This window comes from Amblyomma americanum, chromosome 2 (genome assembly GCF_052857255.1).
Source record: "Amblyomma americanum isolate KBUSLIRL-KWMA chromosome 2, ASM5285725v1, whole genome shotgun sequence".
Lineage (NCBI taxonomy): Eukaryota > Metazoa > Arthropoda > Arachnida > Ixodida > Ixodidae > Amblyomma > Amblyomma americanum.
This window is the reverse complement of record NC_135498.1, coordinates 175,182,619-175,196,276: the sequence shown is the minus strand read 5'-3', so window position 1 is coordinate 175,196,276 and position 13,658 is coordinate 175,182,619. Positions and strand designations below refer to the sequence as shown.

At 44.5% G+C, this 13,658-nt stretch overlaps 1 pseudogene; it reads right to left on the bottom strand.

The window, feature by feature from the left end:
* Positions 1-5,452: 5,452 nt before the first annotated feature.
* LOC144120246 (uncharacterized) lies at positions 5,453-7,800 on the bottom strand (annotated as a pseudogene).
* Positions 7,801-13,658: the final 5,858 nt, after the last annotated feature.

Below are 13,658 nucleotides of genomic sequence, written 5' to 3'. Positions count from 1 at the left end.
GTTTGTTTTATGTTATGTTGAGCTGTACATCGTCGGAATAAGTGATTGCAACGAATTGATGAAAAGGAATAGCCGAAGCCGATATGCAGAACCAAATTCTCTTTTACTGTTGGTGTAAATAAAAAAGAGCTAACACTCTTAAAAACGCTCAACTTAGAAAAAAATCGCTGAGGTATAACTACTGCTGAACCTGGGTAGAGATCGAAAGCTGTGGTATGCCAGGCAAATAGACGTGGCTCGGCGTCTGTAACGTGGAGTGCGTTCCGCACACTGGATAAGCAACGCGCCCACCCTGCCACCCTGCCAGGCGGCGGTTAATTTATTGGTTATCGCGAGAGCTTGCTCACCCAATGAACGCTGCGGCCTATTGTTGCAGTGCCGCGGCTCTGCCACAACGTACGATGTCAGCGCTAATGCATGCAGCACACATCTCTCTCTGTCACCACCGCCACGTACCTCAAAGCGCAGTTGAGGAATCCACTGACCCAGTGAGCCAGTTATGCGCCCTTTTTTTCCTCAAAATCATCCGAGTCTAAAACGTTGTCACCGCCAACACCTATGAACACAACGAACGCCGATGGCCCATAGAAACAGAGGCGAGCGCTCCGTCGCTGCGATGGCGGCGGCGGCGGCTGAGTGACGCCATTGCAGTCACGTGGTTTCTCCTCGGTTCAAGGCCAAAGGTCAAATTTAGTGCCACGCGAAGTGCGGCTTTACCTAGCGTAGCGAAGCTTTCGCTTTAAAAGTGTGCTGTGCAGCGTTTTTGGTCATAAATTTCGTACAGCGGCGTTCCTAGTAAAAGTATAAATTGTGGCTAATTTTATAGAGTTGCACTGAAATTTTTCTCAGCTTTTTTTATCAGATTTTTTTAAACGATAAAAAATGAATTTCAGGGATACACCTCGAGCCATGGTTGCCTTGTAGCGCCACTGCGCTGCAGTACACGGCCATGGCGCCGCTCGCATTATCATGTAGGGTCAGCAGCAGAGCACAATAAGCACTCAGCCAACAGGGTGGCTTGAAGAAAGAGTAAAGATGTTGTGGCCCATATCTCGATCACTTAATAATAGTTTCAGCGCCTTAAAATATATTTAGCGCCACTGCGCTTGTGTATTATCAAATACGGATTTTTATCATTGATGTTATCAATTCTGATGGGGTAATATTGAGGTCACACATTATTGATAACGCGAGGCGACTGAATGTTGAAGCAGTAGCAGCCGATGCTACAGTGAAATCGCGCTGTCCTATAGCCAAGGCTCTTCGCTTCGTGTGTGGCAGTGGCACACCAGCACCATCGTACGTCGCGTCGCGAGAAGCATAGCCTCATGCATTTCCCGTTAACTGTTTTGTCGAAATTACGCTTATAGCCTAAAGATAACTGAACTATGGAGGCTCACATCCATGACGATTTTCAAACACCGAAGATTTGCCTGCTTGCATAAGTTCTTGTGTTGTATCCATGATCGCTGCCGAAGTCACGAAGTCTTACGCACAGCGCGCAGCCTTCTAAAGTCCCCTTGCTGCCGCTATTACAACGCTTTTGCGCTGCCTAGCAGGTGGGCCATGTAGCAGTGGTGAGGACAGAATTTCGTTTCCCCACGTCATGCCTACTCAGCCACAGCTATTAATGCGCCCCTACAGCAGTCATGGCGCCATAAACTGATTTTGATTTTCCAGCCGGCCAACACATAAGCTTTTTTTTCACAACACTGAGCCCTCTGGAGTATTTTATGTTTGCTGCAGCACGCTTAGCCGGCGGCGTATTAATAAAAAAAAACGGGCGGCGTATGACTCGGGAACCGGCAAAAGCATGCTGAGCAGTGCAGTGGCGGTACTGGTCAAGGATTGTTCGAGGTGCAGCGCTGAACTTCAAAATTTTTTTTCTCGCTCAAAACTAAAAAGGCTCCGATAAAAGGGGTAAGAAAATTTAAATGCATCCAGCTATCAATTGAGCTACACCTTATATCTTTACTAGGAACGCCCCTGTACAAAAATTATGCCCAAAAACGCTACACAGCACAATTTTCTTTTAAGTGCGACATTTTTTTCTGAATGAGATTGTACATATTATAGAGAAGCAGCGACCTACCGCATTCTCATAACACTTACGGGTAAAGGTTATTAGAGTACAATGGTGCCCAGATATGGAATGAGATTCCCGATGACATCAAACTCAAGCATAATTTTTCGGCCTTATTGAAAAACATTTTTCTTGTCTGCCCAGAACTGTGGGACTGAATGCGTTTGTGCTTAGTTTTGTACATTCATAAACCTAATTTTTGTTGTTCTGCAGAATATGTACGTGCTTGACATATGTGCAATGCCGCTATTGTAGCATCTCACGTCTTTTTGCGCATGTATTTTGAATGTCTGCCATTCTTTAGTGAATATTATGTATTTGGACCTTTCACTAGCTGAGCTGGCTATTGGTTCAATTAAGTTTTGATGTATTGGTTCAATTAAGTTTTGATGTATTGGTTTTATAAAATGATGATGATGATCAGGTGATGATCAGATGATGATGATGATGATGAAGAAAGTGAAAAAAATGTGTGATGTTGCTCGCCAATGTCACGAAAGAGCATAAAAATATTGATGTCTGTGTTTTAGGGGGAAAATATTGAAAGCCAGTAACACTAAAATTTGCGCTACAAATGTTATTGCTGTGCAAGTAAAAACAACAATGCATTTTCATTATCTCTAAAAATTTTCATGCGCAGAAGTAAAGCATTTGATTTTCGCCCATGCTTTTAACTGCAATTACTAAAGCCGGTTCAATAAAGAGCCACAAATTTTATTGTGCAGATCGAAGGGAGTCCAGTGCAAACTCTGGTAAGTTCGGCATTGAATGACCAAGTTATAAAGGAAGGGAAGAGGAAGCAATAGTAGCAAAAAAATACAGCTTTAGCAAAACTAGTTTTGATCCCTTGTACAGTTGTTTGGCGACATAGGGAGCGCAGAATTCGTCTAGATGCATATCATCATTTGCACATTGGTCGTACAGACCTCTAGTTTTAGGCAATGGGTGCACACGCATCCTGGAGAAATACAATTAACGGGCATTACCTAGTAGCTAGGTTGTAATGCGGCAATGCCAATAAAAATCCCTCAGCTCTAGGTTAGAACGGAGCATACATTCATGCGGAAGTTGTAACTACCTGTAGCAAGAACCAGGAGAAGGTGTACGCCCAGGAATGTGGTCATCTCGCCCATTACTCCAGCAGATGTACCAGCGTGTCAAAAACCACTTTTGTGTGATGTTTCTATTCTATGCCAATTCAGAAATCATGTAAGTGGCTCTACAGATAAAAAGCACAGCAATCCTTGCCTGAGTTACCTATTTGTAGTGCTCAAGGAGAAAATCAATTTGTGGCATGTGTCGTCCGATTACTTAGCCGCTTTTTTTCAATAAACTTTTAGCGTTCTGTACCGTTTGGAATGTGTACATTAATTTCATTTCACTTCTGCGCCATCTCATGATTCCTTTGTTTTCTCTTCTCGCCATGCTCTGTCGCACGGCCAGCATATTGCAGCGCTCAAAATTTCAAAACTTGTGTAAATGCGCACATGATTGGTTTTTATTTCTGAGGCATCTAAAAAGACAGGAATTGCTCACCTTTGCGGCTTCTAAAATGGCTGTTGTGTTTACACGGTACTTTTCAAACAGCTCCTGTAATTTAAAAAAATTAAAGAAGAACCTTTCGTGGAAGTTGATAAGAACGATCACAAAAAAATGCCAGCAGTGCACTCAAGTCTGTTTAGTTGCAGTAATGCGCAACCATTTCTCTTACTGCATGCCCTTCCTCCCTCATGCTAGTCCATCATTTGGCCACGATCCTACGCGCGCGCCATCGTCTTGACCAGCGTCGTAAATTTGGGGGGAGGGGGAGGGGGGGGGGGTCAATGGGTGACGTCTGGAGGCGCTACGACTGCACTTTTATTTAGTTCGTGCAGACCCGCTCTGTTCACAGCGCCTGTCCGCAGCTTCCGGTGACGCCACTAATGAGCCAAGAAATGATATCGCAACAGAATGTGTTCATACTGCAGCGGCGCGAAAGTCGGAGACGAAGAGCAAAGGACGAGAAACACGGCGATGCTTTTCTTGCATGGTTCTTTGCCTCCGTCTTTCGCGCTGGTGCAGTCTTAACTCGCCCAGATGTCTTTCCTCCACAAAGAAAGAGTGATTCTGCTTCCGGTGTCTCGTATCTAGAAGTGAAATCATTTCTTCAATGTTCCCCCAAAAGTAGTTTGATGCTGGAGCATTTCGGGAAACTAGAGGTATTTGAAAGGGTGACTTATATATGAAGCGTAATCAAGAGGTTATATTTAATCAAATGCGATATGGATCACTAACTCGGCCCTATCGCTGAGCAGCGATGTACCAACTGACACCTGTTTAACCGTTTTAATCCATACGAAGTCAAAAGCGCTATTTGGAAAAGTCTGTGCATGTTAAAAACGCGCGGTCTCTTCGCGATACCGCAACTCAATTCATGAAGCATGCAAATGAGATTTCTTTTCCCAATGCGACCACTGCGGTGCATACAGCTTAGCAGGGAGCAATTTTGCCGCAGGGAATAAAGGAGCGCTGTTGAGGAGAACGGCCAGGCAGAACGGCAGCCCGTGCGGGCGTCGCTTTTATTTACGCTATATTTTTATGTGAAGCATACTAGCCGCACAACCGAGCTCTTCCTTGCTGCGCCGCGCGCGGCCGTGTAGCTACCACTTGACCTACATCGGCGCACCACGTGATATGACGTCACAACAGCTGTGAAAGCTGGGGCTCAACTCGTGTGCTCGCTTGCGGACGCGCAGCCTCCGCCGGCGGCCCAACTCCCGCTCCTACCGCTAGGAGATACTGACGTCATGCAATTGTATAAAAGGCGACGCACTCGTTGAGTCAGTTGAGCAGCAAGATGTCGGCCAGGGAGAGGGCGGCTCGCCAGACCGCAAAGCGCAAGTTACAAAGAGCCACGGAAACGGGAGAAGAACGAGAAGTACGGCTTGCCAAGCGACGTATGCTTCGCATCCTAGGCTTAACCATAAGCTAACCCAGGCCATTTTTTTGCTTCGAACTTGTTTCTAATGTGATCAGCAGTCACTACACGACTTTCAGGAACCTGAGGGCAACCATGCTGCTGAATATAAAACCAAACGTAAAGGGACACCTTTCAAAAACCTTACTAAATTTTTGTGTGAGCGCTGTCCAGTGTTGTTGCTTGTAATATTTTATCTATACTTTTCACCAGCGATCACGCTACAAAAAACGTATTGTTCTTACCCCCCCCCCCCCCCCCCACTGTAATTGTTCCTACCCCAACTATTTCCTACCCCCCCTACTGTATCCTAAAGTAATCAGAGACCTGGATTACGAACAGTTCGGGATAACACTTAATGGAGAATTACTTTGTGATATGCGTTTCGCTGATGACATCGCCTTGATAAGTCACTAAGAGAAGAACTGCAAGTCATGATCAATGAATTAGACAGTCAAAGAACAACGGTCGGCCAAACAATTAATTGCGGGAAAAAAATATTTTTCAGCAGTCTCGGATAAAAACAGCAAATTGCTGTTGGTAGCAAGGCGCTCTGGGTGGTAAGCGGATACGAATAAATACGGCAGGTATTTACCTCAGATCCGAATCGGAAGAGTGAAATAACTAGGAGAATAACACTTTGGTGTAGCGCATTTGGCAGGTTGTCTCAGATTTTGAATGACACTTTATTATATCACTAAAGAAAAAAGTATATAAAAGCTGTATTTTACCGGTACTCACCTATGACTTGGTTTACGGCGGTTTAACGTCCCGTAAGGACTCAGGGTAAGACGAACGCCGTAGAGAAGGTCTCCGGAAATTCGGACCACCTGCGGTTCTTTAACGTGCACTGATCACACAGTGCACGGGCCTGCAGAATTTCGCCTCAATCGAAATTCGACCGCCGCGGCGGGCATGGAACCCGCGTCTTTTGGAACAGCAGACAAGCGCCATAACCACTTAACCAATACGGCGGCGGTACTCGCCTATGTGGTAGAAAAATAGAGGGTAGCGAAAGGGTTCATATTAAGTTAAGGAAAAAGAGCTACAACTGGGGCTAGTTGGAAATGCATCCTTGAAGGTATTGGTGAGCGCTACCAAAATACGGAAAGGGACGAACACACAAGACAAGCGGTTTCTAACAACTGTTTATTCTCTGAAGAAGCATGACTATATAGACATTAACGCCAAACCATACACAGATGAGGGAAGAGCACACGACGCCGACAAGAGCGATATGAAGGAAAAATATATAATAAAATATCAACACGTGTCTTTACAACAGCCGAAGATTACTATTCCTGGGGTAGTTTAATTCAGTTCTCCCTAGCATCACCGAAGGGGAGCTGACGCATTGGTTATCTGGAACAACATGCATAGCGAAAGCTTCGATAATCTATATCGAAGCTTTCGCTATGCATGTTGCAAATAGGTAGTTGGAGACTCACTCGCACAATTTTCCAGGATGCCACTTTACTTAATCCCCGCGCACAGAACGCACCAGCACCCTCTCACCAGTCACAAAGATCGCGGCTGCGCTCTTCGCTTATCTGCTGAACGCTTCTCCCTACCGATTTTTTCCGTAATGGCACTTGTCAGATTTGGTCGCAGCAAGGACAATCTGGTCCGCAACTTTCTTCTCAAAAACAATTCAGCCGAAATCTTGCCGGTGAATGTGTGCGGCGTTGTTCGATAACAAAAGAGAAAGTTGTCTATTCTGTGGTGCAAAGTTCTTGTAGTGCCCTTTTCTCTGTCCTCTAGCAACTGCTTGAAAAGCGCAGTCTTTGTAGTCTGTACAGCACGTTCCGCTGATCCGTTCGACTGCAGGTGATAAGGAGGGGTGCATGTGTGCTTTATTCCGTGCGCTTTCAAGAATGCTTCAAATTCAGCGGCCCTGAATTGCGGTCCATTATCAGTTACAACTTCCACCGGTAGACCATGCGCCGCAAACATGGATCTTGTGCACAACTGTACTTGTGGACATTTTCGCAACATGACCTTTCTTTCGGCATTTATAACACACGCGGTTTAAGAACGGACAACTGACAGGTGCATGGCGCCCACCACATCGATGGCAATCTGATTTAGTCCTTTGAGTCGAAGTCTTCGGTTTCGGATTGAAGGGGGCGTGGCAGCGGGAGACACGCACTTCGGAGCCCTTTGGCGACGCCGACGACTTGCTCTGCCAGTGGACGTCGCTGCCGCTGGACGAGTGCCGACAGGTAGTTTCCGAAACCATTGCCAGTGTGTCCTTAGCTGCCATTTCCATGGCAGTAGCGATGCTGGAGGCACGGTCCCAGGTGAGCTCGGTGTCACCCATGGCCAGCAGCCGGCAACGTATAGCCTCGGAATGAAGCCCAGCAATCAAGTGGTCACGAAGCGCTTGTTCCAAGAAGCTGCCGAAGTCGCATGAGGCTGCCGATTTCTTTAGCCGCACCACGAAGTCTGTGACACTTTCTTGAGGCCCTTGCTTCTTTTGATTAAAGTGGTACCGTTCGCTCACCACAGAACCCGTCGGAGTGTAGTGCTACTGCAGCGCTGTGACAACGTTCTTGTGCGTCGATGTGCTGGGAGTCCCAGGGAGGAGTAGACTTGGGAGCGTCACATACGCTTTTTCTCCGATGGCGCTCCGGAACAGGTGCAGCTTCTTAGCGTCGGAAACGTCGTTAGCCGTTATGTACAGCTCGAAGCGTTCGATGAAGACGTCCAAGTTTCCGCTGTCGGGTTCAAACTCTGGTAGCTTGCCGCCTGTGGATGCCATCGTCAGTTCTGGTTGCGTCCACACAGAAGACGTTGGCTTGATGAATACAGCTTTATTACGAGTACTGCATCCAGGCAGCACGAAAAACAACTCCCCCCAGTACAGCCCATGAACGAGTATTTATTCGGTGGCAGCTGCATTCGAGCATGCGCAGAACCAAGGCGACCGCACTATCATATCTTTATCAAACACCGGTCAACGCACGTGTCGCATTCCAGATACCGCACAACACTGACTTTATGGAGGACTATGGTCGCTGTACAATTCCTATATATATCAATCCAGTATTCGGACATAAGGCTCATCTACACCCTGATTCCGCAATGACTGTATGATTGCTGAGGCTTCCACTGAGCCAAATATGCTTTCTCATAATCAATGAAGGCTATATGTATGGTTTGGTTATATTCTGCGCATTTCTCTATCATCTGATTTATAGTGTGAATATGATCTATTGTGGAATATCCTTTACGAAAGCCGGCCTGATCATTTCGTTTTTAAAGTCTAAGGTTGCCCTGACTCTACTAGCGATTACCTTGTAAATACCTTTTAGGCAACGGACAGTAAGCTGATCGCTATGTAATTTTTTAAGTCTTTGGCATCTCCTTTCTTATGAATTAAGATAATGTTAGCGTTCTTCCAAGCTTCTCGTACGGTCGAAGTCACAAGGCGTTGCCTATACAGGGTGGCTAGTTTTTCTAGCAGAATCTCTCCTCCATCTTTCAACAGATCTCCTGCTGCCTGATCCTCTCCAGCTTCTTTCTCCCTTTGCATTGCTCCTAAGGCTTTCTTTATTTTCTCTTTCATTATTGGCAGGATTACGCATTGTTGTACGGTACTGTCTTCATCAGTAACGTCCTGATTGCGTTGGCTACTGTATAGATTTGTGTAGAACTCATCGGCCACTTTAACTACCTTATCCATATTGCTAATGACATTGCCCTCCTTGTATTTAAGCGCGTGCGTCTGGTTTTTACGTATGCCTAGTTTCCTCTCCACCGCTTTTAGGCAATCTCCGTTCTTTAGAGCATGCTCGATTCTCTCCATATTAAACTTCCTTATGTCGGCTTCCTTGCTACCTTATTAACTTCAATAACTCTGCCAGTTCTATCCTGTCAGTAGGGTTAGAAGCCCTGATGCTTTGACGTTTCTTAATCACATCTTTCGTCTCCTGAGATAGCTTGCCTGCATCCTGTCGAACCGTCCTACCGCCTACTTCTAATGAGCACTCCGTAATGATGGCTGTCAGATTATCGTTCATTTTGTCAACATTAAGATAGTCTTCCTCAGTTAAATCTGAATATCAGTACTGCAGCGATATCCCGAATTCCTCTGTTTCCCCTCTCACTGCTAGCTCATTAATGGACTTCCTCTTAAAAAGCTCCTTCCGTTCCCTCTTCAAGTCTAAGCTAATTCGAGACCTGACGATTCTGTGGTCGCTACAACGCACATTTCCGAGGACCTCCACATCCTGCACTATACCAGGGTGAGCGCATAGTATGAAGTCATTTTCATTTTTAACCTCACCATTAGGGCTCTTCCAGGTCCACTTCCTGTTCCCTCGTTTGCGGAAGAAAGTATTCATGATGCCTAAATTATTTCTATCTGCGAACTCTACTAGTAGCTCTCCTCTGCTACTACTAGTGCCTATTCCATAGTCGCCTACCGCCTGGTAACCAAACTGCTTCTTGCTCACTTTCGCATTGAAGTCGCCCATCACTACAGTGTACTGTGTTTTTACTTTGATGATTGCAGATTCCACGTTTTCACAGAAGCATTCAACAGTCTGTTCATCATGTCTAGATGTAGGCGCGTAGGCTTGCACCACCTTCAGCTTGTACCCGTTATTAAGCCTAATTACGATTGCTGCCACCCTTTCGTTAATACTATAGAACTCCTCCACGTTGCCAACTATATCTTGATTAATGAGGAATCCCACACCTAGTTCTCGTCTATCCGATAATCCACGATAATTGTCTAATAGGACACTTTATACAACGTATCTTTCCTCTCGAAAGGATATGCCAGCCAAGAAAGGCAGCTTTATTCTCATGGGCACTTTAACAAAACACATGAAGCGACTTACTGCGCAGTTTGAGAAGACATTAAAATGAACTGAAGGAATGGTACATGCGAAGGTGAGATGTCGGAAGAAGTGCTGCATTGATGCTAACCACTTACCGGATTCAGTGCGTAGCTCGCCTCAAACAAGTTGGTGATGCAGTGCATGTACGACCGCCTGAACTCATCCAGTGTCTGTAAAAATTGGGAACATATATTCACCGGAGGAACATTATCATTGTTTAACACAGCTTCATGAAATCGTAATTTCAGATTGCATTTTACAAAACGCTCAACTGAAATGGTATACGACCTGATTGGATTCTCTCACTCACTTTGTTGGTGTAGCTGCCGTAGGCAAAGCAAGCCTTGATTAGGATACACAACCGCTTAGTTTCCTGAAACGAGGAATATGAATTATAGCAATTTATCTAACGAAACTAGCTGTTACTGCATGATTTGCTATATATTGCGTTTAACATGTTTTTCTTTGTGGTTAGAGGGGCAAACAGAAAGGGGACGCATGTAGCTTGCTGAATAGAATTCATCGAGTATTGGGCAAGAAATTTTGAGCCCGATGAAACGATTAAGGGTTTCACATTTTGCATACGTGTGCTCTTTAACAATCTGCCCACAGGACGGGCTATTTTGTTGTTCTTTCGATTTTTAACACAACTATCATTACGCTCTTAATTGACGCTATTACATGTGCCCACTAACAATTGAAATTGCGGCCAGCAGAAAGATGCCTTCGAGACTTCGTTGTGAACTTCATATTATAAATTACCTACCTGTACTGGTATACGCAGGAGGTATAGGCTCTTGGACGTTGGCCTAAGAGAAGGATTTTCGTCTGCTTATTTTCTTAGTCGCGCTAGAGATTATTGTAAGCCATTGTTATCAAAAACTGAACAGACGCTGTAAGAAATGTGCGATATAGGCCTGCTCTTGAGTAGGGCACGGCACTCTTCTTAACTCCATTGATGTATTCCGGTTGTATAGGGCCGTCGATATTTGGTCCAAGCTTTTTTTTTTCCTTGTAGGTAGTTTTCTAGAGCAGTAATGTCTGGTTACTTACAAGCCAGTATTAAAAGCCGTCGCTTCAGCAAAAGCCGTCGCTTCAGCAAACTATTTGCGCCAGATTAAAGCTGCCATCCAGGCTTCCCTTTGGAAAGCATATACCAAATTTCAACAGAGATAGTAAAAATGCCCAAAGAGGAGTGCAGAGAAAAAAATGCAATCGGTATTCTCGTTGACTCTTGTATAAGTTGTTATTATACTCAAATTTATTAATTTCATTTATCTCTAGCATCCACTGTACTGTTTCCCATATGCTTTACAGAATGTGAAAAATCTTATATTCACAGTTAAATTCCTGCTTCCAGATTACGCTCAGACAAAAGTGCCATTGAGAACAAAAGGGAAACTTTGATGCGATGTTTTGATTACACGCGTAGGCGGTAGGAGGTGATACCTGCATTCCAGCTGTGATATTGTGTTAACCTTGAAGTCTGACTTCATCATGAACAATATAGCTTTAGGAGAATGTGAAGGACAGTGGAGGCGATCAGTGCAAGGGCACACAAGCGGCTAGCAAGCCAGCACCAGGAGGGGCTACAGAAACTTAGACACCAGCGTCGAACGCTGGCGTGATGTAAAGTGGGCTAGTAGAAATCTAGAAATATGTAATAAAAAATATTGCTTGAGCCTAAGCGCGTAGAACTTATCTTGAATGAACAAAATAATCTATTGCCATTGCCTTCCGGAATTCGCAGAATTGTGTCCTAGAGAGGGCAACAAATGTATGAAAACCGGCTAGATAAAATCAGCTACTACCAAAAAAAACTAAACCCATACCCTCTAGCTTTTCACAACGTAGATATCCAATATTTGATGCGGAAACGCATCAGTGAAGTCTTTTGCAGAATCCCCCTCCTTTAATGGGCCTTTTGTTATGCATTGTGAGTTTTTATTTGCGTTTTGCTTCTACAATTCATCTCAATCATTTCACACAGCTTAACAAAGCAGCGTTATTGCATATTCGTTCTTGCCCTAGCTAGAAATATATGCTCATACGTCATTGTACATGGTAATAATATGCTTACTTGTGTATTATAAGCTGTTCATTTATTAACATAATTTTGTCATTCTTCTGAACAGATGAGAACTACTTGTAATGTGGTCAATTTTGTTCATCAAGCATTTCATGATATAATTGGGCTTTATGTGAACTCGTTTTTGTATATTATGCCTCTATCGTGCGTAAGAAAAATAGGATGCAAACATGAAGATTAACATGCAACGTTGCTCACAGAGCCTGACGCTTGGTTAGTCGGTGCCAGTCGATGTTGCGAGATAGGCACAAATGCAATCACAAAGTTGAAGACATGTACCGCTCATTTGCAACGGTTAAATGAAGCAAAGGAAACTCTAAAAATGAAGCGGAGGAAACTGACCCAAAGGCGAGCGATGGCCTTATTTTTCTTTAACTTGACACATGTGAAATTGCAATCTGCGACGTGGAAGGAACTTTGAAGCTCTGGCATGCAACACGTTTGCCAAAGTGTAACTTGTCTTTGTGGGTGCTTTAATTAATAAACAGTTCTTTGGTGCCAGTGCCAGGCCTCAGGCTACAGAACCACTCTGGAAGCTGATATGCGTAGATGTAAGCATGGTATAATTTTCTTTATCATTGAAATACTCACACACCATCAGTATCATGGGACTGACATTAAGGCGGATCATATCGTCCTTGCAAGCTCGCATCGAGTCAGTGGCCAGTCGCATTGCCTTTGCCTGCTCCCTTGGGTCTGGAATGCAAAAGGTCAAGCCTGTTCACAGTATTCTGCAGTTTTGCTTGGATATTTATTCTGTTTATTGAGCGGAATTCTTAATGAGCGCAAGGCACTAAAATAAAGCATTCTTAACCCCTCTTTTGTTTTCATATAAAACGATCCGTCAAGGTTTTGCGTTTTCTTACAAAGTTGTTAACGACACAAGCAAACGCAATTTCTTTTCTTCTCTACTGTGGTTACCCTTTGGCTTACGGCTTCCATGACCTGGGTGTGGTTAAGCAAAACAAAAAACAAACCCTTATATTTCCTTAATTTCTTGGTGTGGTTGCCTTTTTAAATGTGACTACCTACTGAAAACATCAAACCGTAAAGATTTCCTTGTATCTGTTTTCGCTTGAACAACGTTCATTATAAATGACTGTTGAAAAGGACGCTAATGCGCACATATGGTAGCGCCTATCAAGTACAGTGCGATATTCATAGGTGATTGTTTAATCCTATAAGTGGTATCGTACATCCTGCAACGCTTGAGCGAAGCCATGTGATTTCTGCTTACGTTGAGAATCGCCAGGTGGAGCAAAAGTTATTAGAGTCCCCTGTGCTCGTTCAACTCTTTCTACCCCGTTTTGTAGATCCCCTCAATAGCGACGTGCTTCGGATACCCAGCATAAGCGAGGAAATGCAACTAGTTTAATGGAGTTTATTTTGCATCTGTAAGTGAGCGTACTGTACATTTATGTACTTGTTTCCTTGAATGCCGTCCCTTGTTATCGAGCGTCCTTTTCGTGATGACGTGTTGCATCGGCACTTAGCGACTGTGCCACTGATCTCCTCTAGGTGGCTGGATAATGCATTCTCGCTTTCCGAAGCGGGCTCTTACGAAGCGACTTGAAGTTTGACGGCATCTGCCGTGTATTTCAATGCAAAAAATCGCGTCCTCCCCAAGGGGCGAAACAAGCTCGGCGTGACACCGGCATTACATACGCACTCCGCCATGAACTG